General features: G+C 43.6%; 1 long non-coding RNA gene across 1 annotated transcript in view; it reads left to right on the top strand.

Moving 5' to 3' along the window:
- Positions 1–21267, top strand: part of LOC122432615 — a 152005-nt gene that overhangs the window by 61547 nt on the left and 69191 nt on the right. Inside the window, exon 2 of the long non-coding RNA XR_006266899.1 lies at positions 6265–6404. This is a non-coding gene — a long non-coding RNA (uncharacterized LOC122432615). The remainder of the gene's footprint in view (positions 1–6264; positions 6405–21267) is intronic.

Here is a 21267-nt window from a genome sequence, read left to right as displayed (position 1 = left end):
ATTCAGGTCTGCTGGTGATAAAATTTTTTAGTTTTCTTTTGTCTGGAAATATTATTTTACATTCATTTTTGAAGGATATTTTTTTGCTGGATTCTGGATTGATAGTTTATCTTTTATTTTAGCTCTTAAAGTTTTATTTCTTCTGACTTCGTGTTTGATGAAAAGGCAGCAGTGTTTTGAACTATTATATGTAGTGTCACTTTTTCTCTGGTTTTAAGACTTTTCTTTTGTTTTTAGAATTTAACAATTTGTCCAAGATGTACCTTGGTGATTTTCTTTGTATTTATCTTTTTTGGCATTGCTGAACTCCTTGAATTCATATATTTATGTGTTTCACCAAATTTGAAAACACTTCTCACTGATTCTTCAGTCATATGTATATTTTTCTCCTTTCTCTCTCTCCTTTCCTCTGAACTTCCACTGTAAGAAGTTACATATTTGGTTCATAGCCCTGGAATTTCATTTTAAAGCTATGTTCTTTTATTATAAAATTATTAAAAATTTTTAAGTTTGAGTTGGTATGAAGTTCAGTTTCTTAATTTTCTTTGCAAGAGTTGATGTTCCCAAGCATTTTAAACTGAGTGACTATAATGTCTATTTTTAGGCATAGTTTTAATTCTCTTAAAGGGATTTCATGTCTTCTTCACAAACAAGCATCTTTCCATTGGATATTTTCCATGTGATTATAAGATTTTGAGTTCTCTTGGGAATCTTTATACAGAGGTGGGATAAGTTACCAAAAGTCATTACTGGGAGATTAAACAGATGTGATTTGAGACCTGTAATGGATTTGGACAGTGCTTTTGTTACTTAACTCATTCTTATAACCAGGTGAAAGCTTCTCAGATCAGAGGAATTCTACTTTTTTTTTGGATAGGGATTTGGAGCATCTGATATGTCATCTCCTCTTCATAAGACAGTGTTATCTGACCTCACTGTAATACTTCCATTTCCGATTGGGGTAAATAAGCCAACAGCAGGCCCTGATTGCAGTTCCAGGAGGTTCATGGTGGGATTATTGTATGAAGCAACCACAGTGAGATTCATAGACCTGTGGGACTGTAGGGCAGTTTTATTTCTATCATCCTACTGCTTCAATTTTAAATCATGCAGACAAATATGGACCTAACTTAGTTTATTGAATTTTTTAAAGGAAATTTCCTTAATAAGTGCTTTTAGGATGCTTTTCTTAGGATTTAATAGCTTATTCTCTCATATATATATATATATATATTTTTTTTACATTAAAAACTAAACTAATTTTGTCCCAAAGACAACAAATATTAAGTTTTGATGATATAGGGAAGATGTATATGTTTGTAATTTAAGGCAACTGATTACCTTTACTTTATGAGCCTATTAGAATGGTAAGTATATTTTAAATTACTGAATATAACTTTACTTACATTAACATAAAACCTGAGCACACTTTGACTATTATTTTCAATCATGATTTTGGATCTTCTACTTCTCCGAGTCCTTATCACGCTGAGCATTTGAGAGTTAATTACATCCTTACTGCTCAGGTCTCCCCCAAGGCCAGAGAACAGCTAACTAAGCCCCACCTCTGACAAAGAAGTGGTAAAGATGGCCCCGCCTCAAAGGGTTTACAATTCAGTGGGACAGACAGATGTAGCATAAGAGACTGCTTCCACAGCTCACATGCAAGTATCACGCCTTGAGAGGACTGTCTTATTCAAGTTGATCCTAAGGAACTCCAAGACCAGCATAGGCTGTTGTACCTTTGGGAGCCTACAAGCTCCACACCAGAGTTTCCTAACGTCAGCACTGCCAGACTTTGGGCCAGACAGTTCTCTGTGAGGATATGTCCTGGGAAGGGTGTTTAGCAGCATCCTCAGCCTCTACACAGCAGATGCCAAGAGAACCCACCCCCAGTTATGACAACCAAAACTGTCTCCAGTCGTCCTCTGGGGCAAAGGGCCCCTAGTTGAGGATCACTGCTCTCGGGGCTCAGCAAGTATCACACAGAAAACACTCTGAGTTCTAACCGTGTAAGAGAAAGAAAGCGTTTCAAAATTAAAAAGCAGGCAACGCTATCATTCTTTGGAGCAAGAGGGCTGGATGACAATATTGACATTTCTGAAGTCAAATAATAATCCTTTCAAGAAGCCATTTGATGAACCTCCCACTGAAATAAGTGATGTAGGAATAAAAGTGCCTAGAGTGGGGCTTCCCTGGTGCCTCAGGGGTAAAGAGTCCACCTGCCAATGCAGGCCTGATCTGGGAGAATCCCGCAGGCCACGAGCCGCGAAGCCCGTGCGCCACGACTGCCGAGCCTGTGCTCTGGGACCAAGAGCTGCTCCTCCTGAGCCCACGCGCCCCAGAGCCCGTGCCTCACAATGAGAGCGGCCACCGCCCTCCAGCACCAGACAGTAGCCCCTGTTCTCCAACTGGAGAAACCCCGAGCCCCGCAGTGAAGACCCAGCACAGCCAAAAATAAATATTTCTTAAAAAATACAGCTAAGAAACCTGATAAGCAGCATTTACTTTAAAAAAAAAGTGAACAGAGTAAAAGGATCTTTCACCTGCCTGGACCCACAGGTATCTCTTTCAGTTTGGCCAGCACTTTTGCTGCCCCTCCAAAAGTTTTGGGTCATTCACTTAGAAGTTTTCGTCTTTTAATTCAATCCAATCCTGTCCTATTAAGGCCAAGATCTATTGCCAGATGAATGCTGCCAGGTTGGTAACATTCCAAAAGCCCTTTCTAGTTCTAATGAAATTGTACCAGCTTTTAAGAGAATAACTTGCATGCGGCCGTGACAAGAGAAGGACTTTATACTACAGGATCAGAAACATGGGAGAGACGTTTACAACCTACAAATGTCATCAGCAAAGGGGAATGAAAATCATGGGTAGGGAGAATGAAATTTATATCACCAGCATTTCTTAGTGGTTGAAGAGACTTAAACTCCATCATCATTTTCTGGAAGCCTCAATATCATTTATATAAAATTGCTCATACATAATCAGGGCCAGGAAGGTATCTTTGGAAGTTCTAGCTTGCTATTTGGGGTTGTTTACTTTCTGCTTTATAGAATTTTCAGTGATATCTCATGGTCTTAAGCAAACTTGTAAGACCAGTGAGTCAAAAGACCTTTTCAGATTCTGTGTAGCCTATTATTTGCACCAAAGCAGTGATGCCTGAAAGTGGTATTACCTTGCCACTAAGGTATTTGTATTAAGACAAATTACTAAAGTAAAAGATTCTGTACCCAGTTTTGATAGAGGGGGCGTGGGTTTCCCGTGCCAACAAGTCTTTCTTGGATACCGGCCGGGTGTTCTGCAGTTCAGCTCATACTGACGCTGTCCTGGAGCCTGCATTGGCGCCCACAGACTGAGACCTCAGCCCTACAAGAGTGCGCCTGCCCACCCCACCGCAGACGGCAGGGGACGGCCAGGCCACCTGTGTTTCTGTGATACCTGCTCTTTTGGTTCCTTTAATTTGCTAGCATGGCTCGCATAACTCAGAGAAATATTTTGCTCATTAGATTAGCAGTTTAAGCTGAGTGCCGAAGAATTGATGCTTTTGAACTGTGGTGTTGGAGAAGACTCTTTAGAGTCACTTGGACTGCAAGGAGATCCAACCAGTCCATCCTAAAGGAGATCAGTCCTGGGTGTTCACTGGAAGGACTGATGCTGAAGCTGAAACTCCAATACTTTGGCCACCTGATGCGAGGAGCTGACTCATTGGAAAAGACCCTAATGCTGGGAGGAAGGGATTGGGGGCAGGAGGAGTAGGGGATGACAGAGGATGAGATGTTTGGATGGCATCACCGACTCAATGGACATGAGTTTGAGTAATCTCCGGGAGTTGGTGATGGACAGGGAGGCCTGGTGTGTTGCAGTCCCTGGGGTCTCAAAGAGTTGGACACGACTGAGCGAGTGAACTGAACTGAATTGATGAGAGTGTAAAAGCAATCAGACAGAAGAGATGCGTATGGCGAAGTATGTGGAGAGGGTTCGGAGACCCCGCTCTCTCCAAGGGCACCAGCCCCACATGACCGCCGCATGTTTGCTCACCTAGAAGCGCTCTGGTCCCCTTCCGTTTGGTTTTCTGTGGAGCCCTCATTGCATAGGCATGATGGATTTACCACTGGTCACTGGCAGTGAAGTCAACCTCAACCCACCTCCCCTTTCAGAGGGCAGGAGTAAAAGTCCCAGTCTTCCAATCACATGGTTGGTTCCCCTGGCAACCAGCCTGCAACCTTAGGTATGGTCTAAAAGTCACCTCTTTAGCATAACAGAAGACATCTTTATCTATCTTGAAATGGGATGGAGACCAGATATTATTAATTACAATATCACACAAAGGATGGAGCTGGCATTGAGGTAGAAGGGTCTTCCTGAAAAGTCAACCATCTTAGGTACAAAGGAGTAATTTAAAGACTCACAAGCAAGATTAGCTTATAACAAATGTCCAGAAGAAATAGGTAAGTTTTAAAATTTGGGCAGAATGGAGGAAGGCAGACAGATACAGTAATATCTACCTAGCATTCATGTATGTGTGTGGCCAGTTCTACACATAAACACATTTGCATTTAAGTGGTCACTGCAATTATTGTGTACTTTTTCAGTAAGGAAAAGTAAAAGTAAACACAAAATAAATTATTGAGGGATCTTAGAGACTGGATCTACAGAGGAAAATTCCCTAACAAACAAGGTAAAGATACAGAATGTTACTAAAATTTTCAGACATTTCAGGGAACAATGGTCTCTTGGGTACCAATAATTCAGATACTCCTTTTGTTACCTGCCAGTCAGCATGTATGTGCAAGAGACACAGACACTACAAATGGCTAATCTGTACTGAGTCCTTACTATGTGCCAGAAAATTATTTGTTCCTTGCAACAATACTCTGAGGCAGGAGCTTTTATTCTCTTCATTTTACGCTTCAGGAAATTGAGGCTCAGAGACATGAAGTAACTTGCCCAGGGTCACACAGCAAGGATTTGCACCTAAGCCTGACAGACCCCAGTGCTGAGATATGATCCACTCTACACCGTGGTGCTTTATGGGAAGTGAATTGGATGCCTCGGGGCCAAATGAAGGACCAGACCGGCTAGGCCCTCCCGCGTCGACCTGCTTTCCCCCACCCCCGGGTCCCCAGGCCCACAGAGAGATTTCTCAGACGACTTGCCTTTACAGTTTGGAAACCGATGACCTTGACAGCAGTTAAGTTTATGCCAACTGTCTCGTCAAAGAGCGTGTAGGAGTGGCATCGGGAGGAGTGGACTACAAGGCGCAGAGACCAAGTGTGCCTGTGTGCGTCTGCCTTGGGGGAGGGCCTGCCAGCCTCAGTGGCAGAGCTTCCTTAGCAACCCTCGGCCAGTGCACCAGAACAGCCCGTCCAGCAGGAGCTCTTTTTAAAATTAACGTACACTGTAGTACAGTCACTTTCGGGTGTCGTGTTAGTTTCCGCCGTCCAGCAACACGCATCAGTCATCCATGTGCACGTGTCCCCTCCTGTCTGACTGTCTCTCCGTTCACGGCACCGCAGTGCGTTGAGCAGAGTTCCGGTACTTCCAGCGGGTCCTCACTGGTCGTCCAGTTCACACAGGGTATCAACCGTGCGTCTGTGTCGGCCCGTCTCCCAGCTCCTCCCCCTTGGTGTCCCTACATCTGTTCTCTACACGTGTGTCTCTATTTCTGCTTTGCAGAAAATAAGATCATCTCTACCATTTTTCTAGATTCCAGTTTTCTCTTTTTGACTTATGACGCTCTATAGATCCATCCATGTCACTACAGGTGACCCGATTTTGTTCCTTTTTATGGCTCAGTAGCATTCCATTGAATATATGGACCACATCTTCTTTATCCATTCCTCTGTTGGTGGACATTTAGGCCGCTTCCATGTCCTGCCTGTTGTAAATAGTGATGCTGTGAATATTGGGGTACGGGTATCTTTTTGAATTCTGGTTTCCTCTGGGCATGTGCCCAGTAGTGGGACTGCTGTATCATATGGCAGGTCTAGTTTTAGTTTCTTAAGGAACCTGCATGCTGTGTTCCATAGTGGCTGTATCAGTTTACACTCCCGCCGACATGGCATGAGGGTTCCCTTTTCTCTACACCTTCTCCAGCATTTACTGTTCGTAGATCTTTTAATCATAGCCATTCTGATTGGTGTGAGGTCAACAGGGATTCCGAACCATATTGGAAACAGGGAGGGTGGGGAGCTCCCGACCCGGCCCCTTTTTAACCTTCGTGGTGGGACCTGCAACAACCAATTCATTTTCCCTTTCCAGGCCCCCTCGTTACATGTGATACACCTGGATGAGAATAGAATCTCTAAGTCCCCCAGAAATACTTGGAGAGTATTTCACAGAAACACTTCTGTGAAATCTCAAGAAGGACAACAAGTTACCAGGAAGGGAGCTGTGCCATGGTAAGTAAAAATTCATGTTTCACTGTCAGTGAAAGCCTCTCACACGTTCTCCTACAAGCAAGGGAACATGCCAGACCCCCTTCCCCTTCTCCATCGGACTACACCTTGCACATGGAACCATGTGGTCCAGAGAGTGAGTTCTCCTAATCAGCTGTGTGTTCGGACAATTTTCATGGTTTTGTTGGCCGTTCTGTTTTATTTCCTGCCACCCCTACCCCCCCACCATGTGCATGGCAGTGTGTACAGTGGTTAAAACTTGACGTTTGTAACCATGATGAACCTTGTCCTAGCTCTTGATTCTGTCACTTACTAATTGTGTGACCTTGGGGTGTGACCTTGGGAGAGATCACATAGTAGCAGTCAGTCCCTAGGTACCAGTTGCTAAGCCTCTAAACCAAAAAGTTAACAACAGCTATCTGCAGATATTAATTCAACATGATTCTGCACATAGCATTTGTTAAGACTTTTCAGTTGAAAATAACAGAAACCTAAATCATACTGGCTTAAAGAAAAGAAGAAGTTTTAACAAGTCTAAGATCAGTCTCACTTCAAACGTAGTTAAATCCAGGTGCCCAAAGGGTTTCATCAGGATCTTTCTCCTCCAAGTCTGCTTTTTCACTCCAGTTCCCAGGCCAGCTCCTCTCAAGGGTGGCCAGAGGCAGCTCCAGGCTTAGTCAACTCTGTGAGAAGAGGGATCTTTTTGCCAAGAGTCCCAACTGAGTTCTCAGCCTCGGGTCCCATTTCCATTCCCAAACCACTCACTGTGGTCAGAAGGATGGGGCTTGACAATTGGCCAGGTGTGCCAGCAGACTTTTAGAAAATGTGGCTTATAAACATCCCAAAGAGAATTTCTGGACTCACGCTATGTGACAGTTCTCTTTGGGCAGAAATGTAAAGGCCTTTTGTTGAAAGCCCCTTTGAGAATTTTTATTGCTCACTTCAATACTTTATGAGAGAACCAATTTATTAATTAGAGCTGGGCAGAAAATTTACACTGAATCTTGGTCAAAGATGCTTAACATACCAGTCTTGGTTCATATGCTGCTCCTCAGAGGCTAGAGTGGGATCTGCCTTATTCAAAGCACTCTAATCAAGGGTGTGGGAGAAATGATTTTACCAAAGGAATCCCAGGGTGAATTTACCAGAAGGGGAAATGGACGCTGGGTAGGCAAAAACAAGCTCGACCTGATGCTTATCATACTCCCGAACACACAGAACTTGATAAATTTTATGTCTCTACAGTCTTCAATAAATATTTTTGAATACCTACAACAGATAAGGGTCTGTCCAAGTTAGCAGGGAAATAGCAACTGTGTCCTCAAGAAGCTTAGGGTGTAGCAGAGAGAGGAGAACGTACAGAAATTAGACAGGTGATTTTATTTCTGTTGAGCAGTTCATAATAGGAGCAGGAGAGAGTGCTATGGGAACAACAGCAGGGCAGGGGTAACAGTCCTGAGGCGGGAAGAAACTTCCCAGGGGAGGCAGCATCCACACCGAGACTCCAGAAGGACGGTAGGAGTTAGTGAGATAAAAGAGGCCAGTTCCTCCAGGTCTGTGTCCATTGGCTGCCTGAGCCTAAATTTTATCATCTTGTAAAAGACCAGTAAAGATTAGACCTCTTTAGCTCAGCTCAAGGGCTACTGAAGTCAAAAGAGAGAAAGTGGGCAGCTGACTGAAACATTCTGTTGAAGTTTTGAAAGCCTTCAAGCAGAGTAGAATATTCTTGGTGTGGGTATTCATTTTGGAGACACTATGTGAAAAACATTTCTTAACAAGAGGAAGTCAAACAAAAGTTTGATAACATGTATCCAGGGGAGAGACACAGGAAAACTGATAACTCCCTAAAAATATGAATTTTAAGAACAACATTATAACTGAACACCCAAAATACATCTTATTTTGAATGTTAATAAAATAAGATTTACTTTGGTTATTAAATAAAACAAACATTTAAATAAATAAGCAAGTAAGATTTATTTCTAAACAAAAAACATGAGATTTCCTGGTTAACGAGTTTAGCCAAGACGCTCACCTATATGGGAGGGACCTGGTGTGGTGTAATCATAAACCCAGGAGCTGGCTCACGGAACGGGTACTTGGGGCAGAGGAAATCCAGGCAGAGCTGGGGAGGGAGTGTGAGGACCTTGCTGGCAAGCTTAAGCCCGGGCAGGTGGAAAGACAGGGAGGGAGGAGGCAATGGCAGGTAGTTCCACACTTCGGTGGATCTTAGAAGTACAAGCTTTAGATGAGTCAAGAGAACTCAAACTGTTGTGCCCCAGCAACCCATGCTTCCGAAAAATCCATGCTTCCAAAATTCTATCCCAAGTTATAGAATCCAACTTTTAGTGGCTTATAGAAATTTAAACAAGAAATTTGGACTTTTTCGAAGGATGCTGGATTGTTTCAGATTGCAGAACATGTTGTAAACCAAGCTTTCTGACTCCTAGCTTAGATACTCCATTTCTTATACATTAAAGCAACAGTATGCTACTGACCACGGGGATGTTATGGGGAGGTGGGCCAAAATCTTGCTTTGCTCTGACCTGTCCTTCTACCTCTTGTAGTTTCTTTTTCTATTTTCACTGTGCCTTGAGTTAGACTTTTCTTTACTTTGAGTCACTGGAAGGAAAATTTTTGTGAGGATAAAACAAACAAACAGACAAAAAAAATCAAGTGAAACTATTTAGGAAAATTCGACAATCCTGCCCTAGAACGAAAGACCCCATGGTATTTGGAGAAGGGATGGAAGTGATCTATTTTAGAAATGTTTAATGTTTTCTGCAATAACAAATGGTCTGTATGCATTACATCTGGAAATCCAGCCTTGAATGCCTCTGTAGATTTTGAGAGATGGGTAGGATCTATAAGATAGGGGTTCTATGTGGAAGCAGCGACATTGTTTTTGATCTTGACAAAAGGACCAACCCAGCTGTGGATCCTATAATCTTAGATCTTTAGCTGTTCCACTTCTACTCTTGAGTCCTTCATCCTGATTTTAGAAGAAAAGTTTCAATTTTTCATTGAGTGTATTGTTAGCTGTAGGCTTGTCCTCTGTGACCTTTGGTATGTTGATGTATGTTTCTTCTATATCCAAACTGTTGAGGGTTATTACCATGTAAGGTTGTTGTATTTTGTCAAATGCTTTTTTTACATCTATTGGGATGATCATGTGAATTTTATTTTTCATTCTATTAATGTGGTGCCACAGATTTATTGAGTTGTATATGTTGAACCATCTTTGCATTCCAAGGATAAACCTTACTTGGTCATGGTGTATAATCCTTCTGAAATGTGCTTGAATTCAGTTTGCTATGAGTTTGTTGAATATTTTTACATCTGTATTGATCAGGGATAATGGTCTATCATTTTCTTTTCTTGGAATGTCCTCATCTGGCTTTAGTATCAGGGTAATGCTAATCAGGTTATTCTTAACTCAAAGAATAACTTGGCTACTTGAAGAGGTTTCTCTGACTGCTGTCCTTAATGTGTCACTAGAATAGACCAATTTCAAAAGTAGTAGTAATTTTTCATCCCTGTCTGTATGCATTCCTCTTAAGTTTTCAGCTCCTCCCGTCAAGAGGTGGGGTCTTGTTGGTTTGATCAGGCCAGTAGGACGAAACCACAGTGACATGCGAGCAGGCATGGCCTGCTGAAGGGTGACAGTTCACGTGGAGGAGAACCCAGGTCCCTCAGCGTGGTTCAGCTGATCGTCATACACGTTAAAGACTCACGTCAAGATTAGCAGAGTCACTGACCCAACGTGAAGCTGACCACTGATTAAGAAGTGAAGCTGAGTGAGTCCAGGAGAGTCATCTAGGTGATCTATAGCAACAATAAATGCTTATTGTTTTAAGTTACTGAATTTTAGGGTACTTTACTACATAGTAATAGTTAACTGATACAGTCACTACTTTATAGGTCTTACCATTGTCTGAAATTATCCTGTATATTTATTCATCTGTTAGACTCTACCAAGTCGAACGGTCTTCCCAGTTGGTTCAGTGCTAAAGAATCCACCGGCCAATGCAGGAGACATGAGTTCAATCCCTGGGTTGGGAAGATCCCCTGGCAAAAGAAATGACAACCCACTCCAATATTCTTGCTTGGGAAATCCCATGGACATAGGAGCCTGGCGGGCTACAGTCCATGGAGTCTCAAAGAGGTCAGTACAACCTAGCGACTGAGCACGCACACACTACTATAAAGTAAGCTCTTTCTTGGCCCTGGTAACCCAATACCTAAACTGATACATGATAGTCAATAAATACTTGTTACCTGGGAATAAACGGGAGGTAATACTCGAGAACCACGATGTATGCTTGTGTGCATGCTCAGTCATTTCGAATCTCTGCAGCCCCATAGACTACAGCCGGTCAGGCTCCGCTGTCTATGGAATTTTTCAGGCAAGAATACTGGAATGGGTGGTCATTTCCTCCTCCAGGATATCTTCCAGCCCTGGGGGTCGATCCATGTCTCCATAGACATCACTCCAAGAGGCTCCAGCATCTTCTGCATTAGCAGGCAGATTCTTTAACACTAAGCCCATAGTGGTGGGAAGTCCACCACTATGTGTAAGCTCCTTTATTTCCCTCTTTTCTTCCTTTATTTCTTATTTCAATCTTCTCAAGAGTCCTGTAAAGAAGATATTATTATTCTTGGTTTTCAAGTGAAAATCCAAAAAAAAAAAAAAAGAGCTAAGTAACATGCACAAGTCCAGTAATTCTTAAAAAATCAGAGTTTACTATATGTGTATATAGCGTCTATGGGCTGATCAAACTATTGGCATAGGATGACATACATTGCTTGGGGACAGTATATAATATTTCTGTTGCTACTACTTTGAGTTGGTATATAATTACAGCATCTTATTTCTAAAGATACTTAAGATCTAAATAATGCAAACTAAAAGAAGTTATAGCTGCAAATTATTTGTATGAGTCCTTGATTTACATTTGCTGACTCAATTCACAAGAAGGTATTGTGACATGTTCTTCCCCGCACCCATTGACAAGGAGTGCAAACTATCAGTAGGTCTCGGAGATGCTAAGGCTTCCTGTGGGACCTCACGCAGAAGACCCTGTCACAGAGTGAGGCTATCTGTCACCCCCTGTGACCTGGTCAAGACCGGAACCTCAAGTCTCTCTGTTTTAGGCTAAATAGAGATTTACCCCTTCAGAGATGGGGACCAGAAGAATCAGGGTGCTTAGTGGGTCAAAAGTGAGGAGTAAGAGTGATGAGAAAAGGAGATAATCTCAGTCACATGTAAGCAAACATTTGCTCTGGCCCCTAGGGGACTGGAATTGTGTGTGGATATTTTGGGGATAGAAATGAAGCAGGTTATGGAGAATTATTTTTAATATTGGTATATAACTTGCACATTAAAAGAAAAGCTCTTAACCGGTAGTTGCTGACAACAAGAACACCAAACAAGCAAGGAACTGAACTACCACGGCCAGAGGACGGGGTGCCTGATCTGGGGGAATCTCATTTCATCTGCTCAAGCACTCCGTCAGGCATGCGGATAAAAATACACTTTCATGCTGCAATAAAGAGTCTCAGAAAGGTTGCTTGACCCAAGGTTTTCCCACCCGGACAAGGTCACATTGATAATTTTTTTCCTTCTTATCTCAATTGGGTCCTGTAGAATTTGCTGCATGGTTTTTTAAAAGTTTTCCGTAAATACTCAAACTTTTTAGACATCATCCTTCACTTCATGTGTTGTTTTGAACACAATACTCATCTGCAACAATAAAGGCATTTTCACTTTTATGATGGCTGATTACTATCTGAATAATAGAATCTATCCTAATTTTGAGTTAGAATTGGTGTCTGGCAATATATATTATGAAATATCATACTAATAGGAGCAATGCTTATCAGAAATAGCAACTTCAGAGGTGTTGGTGTCTAGGAAGTCTTCCCTTTGGGCAAAAATAATGCCCTCATTTGCTCGCATGAGGTTCTCACATTGAAATAAATCTGACTTTGCTGTATAGTTTCCATTTAAAGTCACTTTATTCTATTTAAAATCATAGCCATTCATTTCGCAGTTTGCCCAGGAGGAAAGAGAAAGCAAAGACAAATATGAAATCAGTAAAAAAAAAAACAAAAAACAAAAAGGGGAGTTTTGGCCATATGGTTATTTTAAATAAATATTTGGTTTGAAGAATGGGCAGCATTTTAATCCATTCTGATTTTTTTTCTAACTGCTTTTCCTCGCCAAGAGAGGGGAATTAAACTTGACTGGCTCATATTTATCCTCCTGCCCAGCGATTTCCTGGATTATTTGCTGTTTTGGGGTTTGATGGCATAGTTTGTAGCCTTAGGAGGCCTTACTCTGAAGGAAGGAACTATAATTTAAGTCAGTTTGATGTGAGGTCTGTATTTCTTTTATTTAATGTCATTAGTAAAGAGATTTTCTCTGAACAATTAGCTATTCTTTTGGTTCCTTCTATCTTGGTGATCACTGACGATATTCTAGTGGACAAATACAGACCAGAAAATTATTTTCTCTAAAAACAAATAGGAAAAAAAATGAGTGTGTCCACATGTATTAGCTTCAAGAATTCGTCTTTCATGTCAATGCAGTTTAGGCTGGAATAGCTTAAAGTCTGGGTCCAACATTTGCTTTCAGTTCAGTCGCTCAGTCGTGTCCGACTCTTTGTGACCCCATGGGCTGCTGCACACCAGGCTTCTCTGTCCATCACCAACTCCCAGAGCTTACTCAAGTTCACATCGGTGATGCCATCCAACCATCTCATCCTCTATTGTCCCCTTCTCCTCCTGCCTTCAATCTTTCCCAGCATTGGGGTCTTTTCAAATGAGTCAGTTCTTCGCATCAGGTGGCCAAAGTATTGGAGTTTCAGCTTCAGCATCAGTCCTTCCAATGAATATTCAGGACTGATTTCCTTTAGGATGGACTGGTTGGATCTCCTTGCAGTCCAAGGGACCCTCAAGAGTCTTCTCAAACACCATGGTTCAAAAGCATCAATTCTTTTGCTTTAATCCTAATAAAACAGGGCAAACTCTAAATAATATAAACTAAAGAATTAGGGTAACATGGGGAGAGAGCACCGTGTGGTTTTGTGAAATCAGGCCAGAGTGCTACCCTGCTGTAAACTAGGGGGACCAGTAGGAGCAAGTTGGCCTCCCAAGCCTCCCTGAGATCGAAAACATTGGTTATGGGGAGGTAGACAAACAGCAATTGGAACTATGGAAACATGACTGCTCCCAAACAAACTCTGTGCAATCACAAGCTCAGGGAACACCCACGTAGCTCTCAAACTGGGTACCAAAGGAGGTGGAGACTGTTGACTTCTAAGCAAGCGACAGTAAGAAAGGAAAAACCCAGCAGGGCTGAGCTTGCCCTTCTCAGCTGGGCCCAGAATAACACCGCTTGATGAAAACAACATGAAGCCTGGCAGTCAGGGAGCCCCAAATAAAAGCTGTGTTCTAGCAAATGTAAGGGAGAAGATACAGTCTTAATTTCCTAAAGAAACTGCTTGTTTACAGTGTTATTAATGGGATGTATTATGTCCGAACCAATGAGGTAGATGCTGCAGCCACACATGTGGCAGGGTGTTTTAAAACACTGGTGTTTCTCAGTGGAAGGGGGTTTACACGCAGGCTTAGCTGTGTGGGGTCGCTAAGACGTGCTGATTTTCCAAGTCCTCGAGCAGAGCTTCTCAGACTCTAGCGTGTGCAGTGCTATCACCCAGGGTCTTGTCGAAGTGCAGTTTCTGATTCAGCAAGTCTGGGTGAGGCCTGAGACTCTGCATTTCTACCCACTCCCAGGTGATGGCAGCCATGCTCACCTATAAATCACAGTTTGAGTTGCAACATAAAGAGCCAAGGGGAGGACAGTTTGGAACTAATTAGACTACATACACAGGATATCATAGAACAAAATGAAGGACTGATCAGCATTTGAATGTGTCAGTTGCAATATGAGATTTTTAAAAAGACACTTGCTTTTAGAAGGCTCCTTTTTCCCCCCACCGAGCGTAGCAGTTATAACAGAAGCATGATTTGGTAATATGCTGTTATCTCTGTGTCCACAGAGACCTCAGAGAGCAACAAGCAGGGAAGCCCCTTGACTCCATATCAGGTGCTGCATCGGCAGTGTCCAAAGGCCCCCACTCACGCTCAGCATGAGGGCGGCTACCATGAACTCCCTCCTGTCCTGCTATGTTAGTTTCCTGTGACCTCTATGACACCTTCTCACAAAGGTGGTGGTTTAGAACAACAAAAACGTGTCTTTTCCCAGTTCTTCAGGCCGGAACTTCCCAATCCTCATTACTGGGCTGAGATCGAGGTGTCCTGTGGATACCTATACCTCTTCCAGCCTCTGGTCACTGCCAGCCTTCCTCCACTCGTAGCCGTATCCCTCGAGTCTTCAAGGGCAGCTCTGTCTTCCCTCACCCTCTCCTCTGAGTGTGTCTGTACGGAATCTGTACCAGTCTCTCTCTTCTAAGGACACTTGTGATTGCATTTAGGGCCCAGATGAAAAATCCAGAATAATCTACCCACTCCACTGTACTTACATCTACAAAGACCCCCTTTTTTTCTGAGAGTTAAAACTTGATAGCTTAGGGGGCTTTTATTCAGCCTGTCACACACAGCCAAGTAGTTTTGCATAGTTCCTGAGATATGCTCAGGAAGATTTTAGACACGGGGTTCCGGGGCAATTGTCAGCTGAAGCACTGAGGCAGCCGTTTAGGTAGCAGTGGGTATCAGGGCAGATAGGTTCTTGAAGTTCATGCAGCCTTGCTCTGTTTACAGGGCATTTATAGGTGACATCATCTGCCAGGGAACTGAGGTTGCTGGGCGATGTATCTGCACAGCCTGTCTCTTAGATCTCAGGTAATGAGCACCATCCTAGCTTTCAAACCAAAAAGTTTTCCTGGAGAACTAGAAGAAACCTTTTTTGTTGTTGCTGTTCAAATGTTTAACATGCCTTTTTGACATAGTTACACTATGTCATTGCAACGATAAGTATACAGAGGCATCTTACACCTGTTACTCAGCTTCTGCCGGTGGTAATCGCGTACATCACGTGGTGTACTATCACATCCGGCAAACTGACATCCATGTAACCACAGACCTTATTTGGAAGACACCCGTTTGACACTGATCCAATAACGTGCTCCGTCACCAAGTCACGCCCAGCGCTTCTGTGACCCCATGTACTGTAGTTCCTCTGTCCGTGGGATTCCCCGGGCAAGAATTCTGGAGTGGGGTGCCGTTTCCTCCTCCAGGGGCTCTTCCAAACCCAGGGACTGAACGCACGTCTCCTGCACTGGCAGGCGGATTCCTTACCACTGAGACACCTGGATGACTTTTAAATTTTTTCATTACATTTTCTACAAATAGGGCAGATACCGTTATCACAGCCTGTTCCAGCACACCATCAGAGATAAAAGGCATCTGTGGCTCAGAGGTACAGGCACGCTCTCGCCAGGAGATGGCATCTGACATGTACATTACGAACCTCACGAACCAGCAGTCCCTTCTCCCTCCAGTGTCCCAGCATTTCATTTGCCACCATAGAGCGAGTAATGAAATAATAAGCAAGAATCTGACATTATACTTCACTTAGAGTCTGCAGTTGTTTACATGTGTAGTTAGAGCTTCGGCATGATGGGGTTTTGATTTTCATAGCAGAGCTTCATGAATTGTAATGAATTGTGCAGTGTTTTCAGGGAGGGTTATTATTTTCTGTGCCTTACTTTGAATGTGAAGGTCTATCTGCTCTTCTTCATCTCACATTTCCTACTACTGATGTTGTCAGCCTGGGGTGGGGAGAGTGTGCTCAGGGGAAGGGTGAAATGGGGCAGCTGCAGGGTGCGGCCTCTGCATTCTCCAGACCCTCTGTAAAGGGTGAAAACTCAGAGGTCGGAAAACTCTTGGGGCCCGAAATAATAGCAACTGACTAAATCCAAATCTTTCCAAACATCCTCATGATTACACTGATCGACAATAAAAGTAAGATTACACAAGCACAATGCCTTTAGCAGAACAAACTTCACATAACCTGGGGATTTTATTGTTGTTCAGTTGCTCAGGTGCATCCGACTCTTTGTGACCCCATGGACTGCAGTAAGCCTTGTCCTTTACCATCTTCAGGAGCTTGCTCAAACTCATGTCCATTGAGCCGGTGATGCCATCCAACCACCTTGTCCTCTGTCGTCCCCTTCTCCTCCTGCCCTCAGTCTTTCCCAGCATCAGGGTCTTTTCCATTGAGTTGGCTCTTGGCATCAGGTGGCCAAAGTATTGGAGCTTCAGCTTCAGCATCATTCCTTCCAATGAATGTTTGGGATTGACTTCCTTTAGGATGGACTGGTTGGATCTCATTGCAGTCCAAGGGACTCTTAAGAGACTTCTCCAGCACTACAGTTCAAAAGTGCCAATTCTTCAGCTCTCAGCCTTCTTTATAGTCCAGCTCTCACATCCATACATGATTACTGGAATAATCAGAGCTTTGACTAGATGGACCTTTGTTGGCAAAGTAATGTCTTTGTTTTTTAGTACACTATCTAGGTTAGTCATAGCTTTTCTTCTAAGGAGCAAGCATCTCTTAATTTCCTGGCTGCAGTCACTGTCCACGGTGATTTTGGAGCCCGAGAAAATAAAGTCTGTCTCTGTTTCTGTAGTTTCCCCATCTGTTTGCCATGAAGTGATGGGACTGGATGCCATGATCTTTGGTTTTTGAATGTTAGGTTTTAAGCTAGCTTTTTCACCCTCCTCTTTCACCTTCATCAAGAGACTCTAATTCCTCTTCACTTTCTGCCATAAGGGTGGTGTCATCTGCATATCTGAGGTTACTGATATTTCTCCCGGTAATCTTGATTCCAGCTTGAGCTTCATCCAGCCCAGCGATTCTCATGATGTACTCTGCATATAGGTTAAATAAGCAGGGTGACAGTATGCAGCCTTGACATACTCCTTTCCCGATTTTGATCCAGTCCGCTGTTCCATGTCCGGTTCTAATTGCTGCTTCTTTGACCTGCATACGGGTTTCTCAGGAGGCGGGTAAGGTTGTCTAGTAGTCCCATTTCTTTCGGAACGTTCCAGTTTGTTGTGATCCACACAAACACTTGACTTTAATATAGTCAAAAGCTTTAGCGTATTACCTGGGGACATAGGAAAATAAATACCACTTTCCACAGAAACTTTCCCTCATGTTGGGTCCCACTGTGTGGAAGAGAAAAGAAGGATAATGAACTAAAATTATCACCAGAAGAAAAAGACCACAGGAAGCACAACGACAGTGAAAAGTAGTCCCGCTGGGTCAACACGCGGACCGGGAAGGGCTGAGAGGGGCCAGGCCCGGGGGCCTCGGGGAGGTGTCCTGAGCGGCCGCACTTCCGGGAGAGGACCCTGTGGAAGCCAGATGGAGCTGTTTGAAAGATGATTATAGGCTGGGGAGGGTTTACGTTCCGTGAGGCAAAAAGAAAACCCCAGCTCAGACCTTGTCCCCCAAAGAGGGGGACGCATCTAGCTGGCTCACGTTACATCTCAGGAGCGCTGTGTGGAACCGCTTGGGAGGGCGAAGCAACGGGATAAGTAGGCAACAGTTCTTCTGATTCGTGGGTTTCTGCATTCTCCCTGATTTCTACACACACTGCATGAAGGGCTGATTGTTTTGAGGACCGAGTGTTTCGGCGCTCCTTATGTCCCCTCCTCTCACCCTGCTCCGGTCTGGTCCGAGGCGCTCCTGAGCAGATGCTGGGATCTGGGGCTGTCCCCGCCGGGCTGCCTGGTGGGGAGATGGACACTCCGGATTTCCAGCTTTCTACAAACGCTGGGGAGCAGCTCTAGTGGTCCCCAGGTCCTCAGAGGATGAACTGTAGGGGCTCACTGTCGGATGGGAGAGCAGAGGGAAGGGTTGGGGGCAGGGGTACCCAAAACAGCGGAGAAGAGCTGATGGAGATCAGGGACATCCACGTCGTTTGCTCTGGAGGCCGTTTTCCAATGATAACCTCTCGCCCGCCCCTCAGCTGATCCACGCGCCAGCCTGCGTGTCCTCATTCACAGTCGTTCTCTGGACTCAGAGGCCTGTTACCCCAGCCGTAGTGAGACCTCCACAGAACGGCTGTTCAGGATGGCTGCCCGGGGTGGGGCTGACCGAGAAGCCAGCCCTGGTGTATTTTTCCCCCAGACTTCATTAGAGCTACTGACCTAAGTGAGTTATGGCTTCTCTCTGCCCTGTCTGCTTCCAGGGGATCTGGCAGGGTCAAGAGGATGAATCAGCACAAATGTAGGGCCATTATTGGAAAACACATTCAGAGTAAATAACAGACTGAAAGTAGATAAAAGGCATAATCTTTGCATTGAACATCGCCACACGTTTCCTATATGGAATCTCTGCAGTTCTTCCTTGTAGGATGGGAGACTGTGTATCAGTGAAGATAACCAGCAAAAATCCACCTGCCCCACAAAACTGAAGGAGAAACATAATCATATTTTTTTTCTGAAAGTAAATGGCACATTAGTATATGGCATACATTCAGAAATGTGCAAAAGTTATAGTGTACAGCTCAACATATTTTCACAAAATTACCCATACGACCAACACTAGATCAGGAACTACAACTAGAAGCCCCCAAGCATCTCCTCTCAGTGAGCAGCCTCCCCAGGCAACCACTCTGCCCATCATCTGATTCTATAGATTAGTTAGCCTGGGCTCCTACTTCATATAAATGAAATTGTGCAGTGTGTCCTCTCTTCTGTCTGGCTTCTTTTGCACAAATATTATGTTTGTGAGATTCCCTCATATGTTGTTGTTTATAGCAATAGTTTGTTTATTAATATTCTCATTGCTTTAAAATATTCCCTTGCGTGAATATACTCCAATTTATTCCACTATTTATAGTGGATGGACATTTGGTTTGTTTTTGGCTTGGGGCTGTTAGGAATATGGCTGCTATGAACATTCTTGTGTGTGTGCATTCTTGCGTTCTAGGACATGTCTTGGGACATGTAAAGACCTTCTGCTGGATTATACATAGAAATTAAATTGCTGTGGTTTACAGAGTTTTATTGACACTTGTATGTTTATGAGTAGAATTGTGTATGTACAACTCAGGACAGGATTGCTTGAAACAAGCAAGATGTCCTCTCTCATAGCATGGGTATCATTTAATTCAAATTCCACTTTCAGGAGAGCATTTTCTAATATGGTAACCCCTTATGCTAATCTAATCATATCTCACAGTGACCTTGTTAGGCGACTTAAATGATTACTTCTATATACCGACACATTGGGAACCCATTTTCAAAACTAAGAATTGGCAACGTAACAATGTAGTATCTGATCAATCTCTAACAGGCACGTAGGTGATCTCCAAGACTGATAGCACCACTAAGTAAGATAGTAGAAATTGCTCACCTATTCAGAACTCTATACTCTTCATATTTTTAATTAATTGCAAGTTCTGACATGTCGCACTTCTTTGAAGAGTAGCATTTAATTTTTTTCCCTGATTATAAAACTCATCTGCAAATTGTTTTGAAAAAAAAAATAGATTCCTAGTCCAACTAGATCAGATACTATGAGAAAGAACCTGGGAATGACTTTTTTCCAACACTGATTTTATAATCTACCCCACAGACGGCAGCCCACCAGGCTCCCCCGTCCCTGGGATTCTCCAGGCAAGAACACTGGAGTGGGTTGCCATTTCCTTCTCCAATGCATGAAAGTGAAAAGTGAAAGTGAAGTCGCTCAGTCGTGTCCGACTCTTAGCGACCCCGTGGACTGCAGCCCACCAGGCTCCTCCATCCATGGGATTTTCCAGGCAAGAGTCCTGAAGTGGGTTGCCATTGCCTTCTTTGATGACACTCCTACAAGTAGCTAAATCATAAATCATGATGATGTATAAACAAAGTTCTGTGTGAGTGTTTGGAAGGTGAAAATAATTCTGAACAGCCTTTGACCTTTCCTGCTTCAGTTTCCTGTCTCCCGCGCACACACCAGAGCACCGGTCACTCGGGTTCGCGAGGATCCACACTCACCATCACCATTTACTAAAACTGTAAATCTGCAGGGTAAAGTTAACACATCTACAGATCAAATCAGGAAACAGAAATAAGAACCACAGCACACAACGTGGGCTCGTCAGCTTTCCGCTTCATTTTAAGCTGCTTCAAGACAAGAAAGTGGTTGATCTAGCTAGTGCTCTTTCTCCAAACCCCAGAACAGAGCCTGGAGTGTGAGGGGCTCAGTCAATACTTTCTGAATAAAGGGCAAAAAGCTACAGCAGAACTTAGCTACATTGTCAGTGACGAAGGAGAGCCATATGACCCCTAAAATGGATCTACTCTTTGACCCTGTAGTTCTACCTTTGAGGAAAGAATCTAATTGAAGAAAATCGCTTGTGGCATGTAGATAGTGTGTGACTGTGCAGGTATCATCGATATTCAGTGCAATGAAGTATAGCAGAAAGTTTTAACATTTGGGTGGACTTAGACTCTGGAATCAGAAAGTGCTTAAATTGACTCTCACCCTGCCGCTTGCTGAGTGAACTAAGGTTTCGGTGTTTGTGACACCTGGTTGGCAACAGTGAAGTCCATGTTCATGAGATTGTGGAGAGGGTTGCAGGAGGTAGTTCAGGGAGAGCTTGTTTCACAGAGTGTGGCACGCGGTGCGGAGTCTGTAAGCAGGAGCCGCTTGCCGTCAGCCTAACTCAGAGTCGGAGAAAGCCAGTCCATATCCCGAGACTTTCCTGCACTCTGTTGTAACGCCAGCTCAGGAAAGGGTAAATCTACGGTGACTAGAAGTGTCAGCGGTGGCCTTTTGCACGGTTCCACATCTGACCCACACAAGCATATAGGGCAGCTCTGTGAGACGCTGATATCACTGTCA

This window comes from Cervus canadensis, chromosome 31 (assembly GCF_019320065.1).
Source record: "Cervus canadensis isolate Bull #8, Minnesota chromosome 31, ASM1932006v1, whole genome shotgun sequence".
In the NCBI taxonomy this organism is placed as follows: Eukaryota; Metazoa; Chordata; class Mammalia; order Artiodactyla; family Cervidae; genus Cervus; species Cervus canadensis.
Note: the sequence above shows the minus strand (reverse complement) of the source record. Positions and strands in the feature narration are given on the sequence as shown.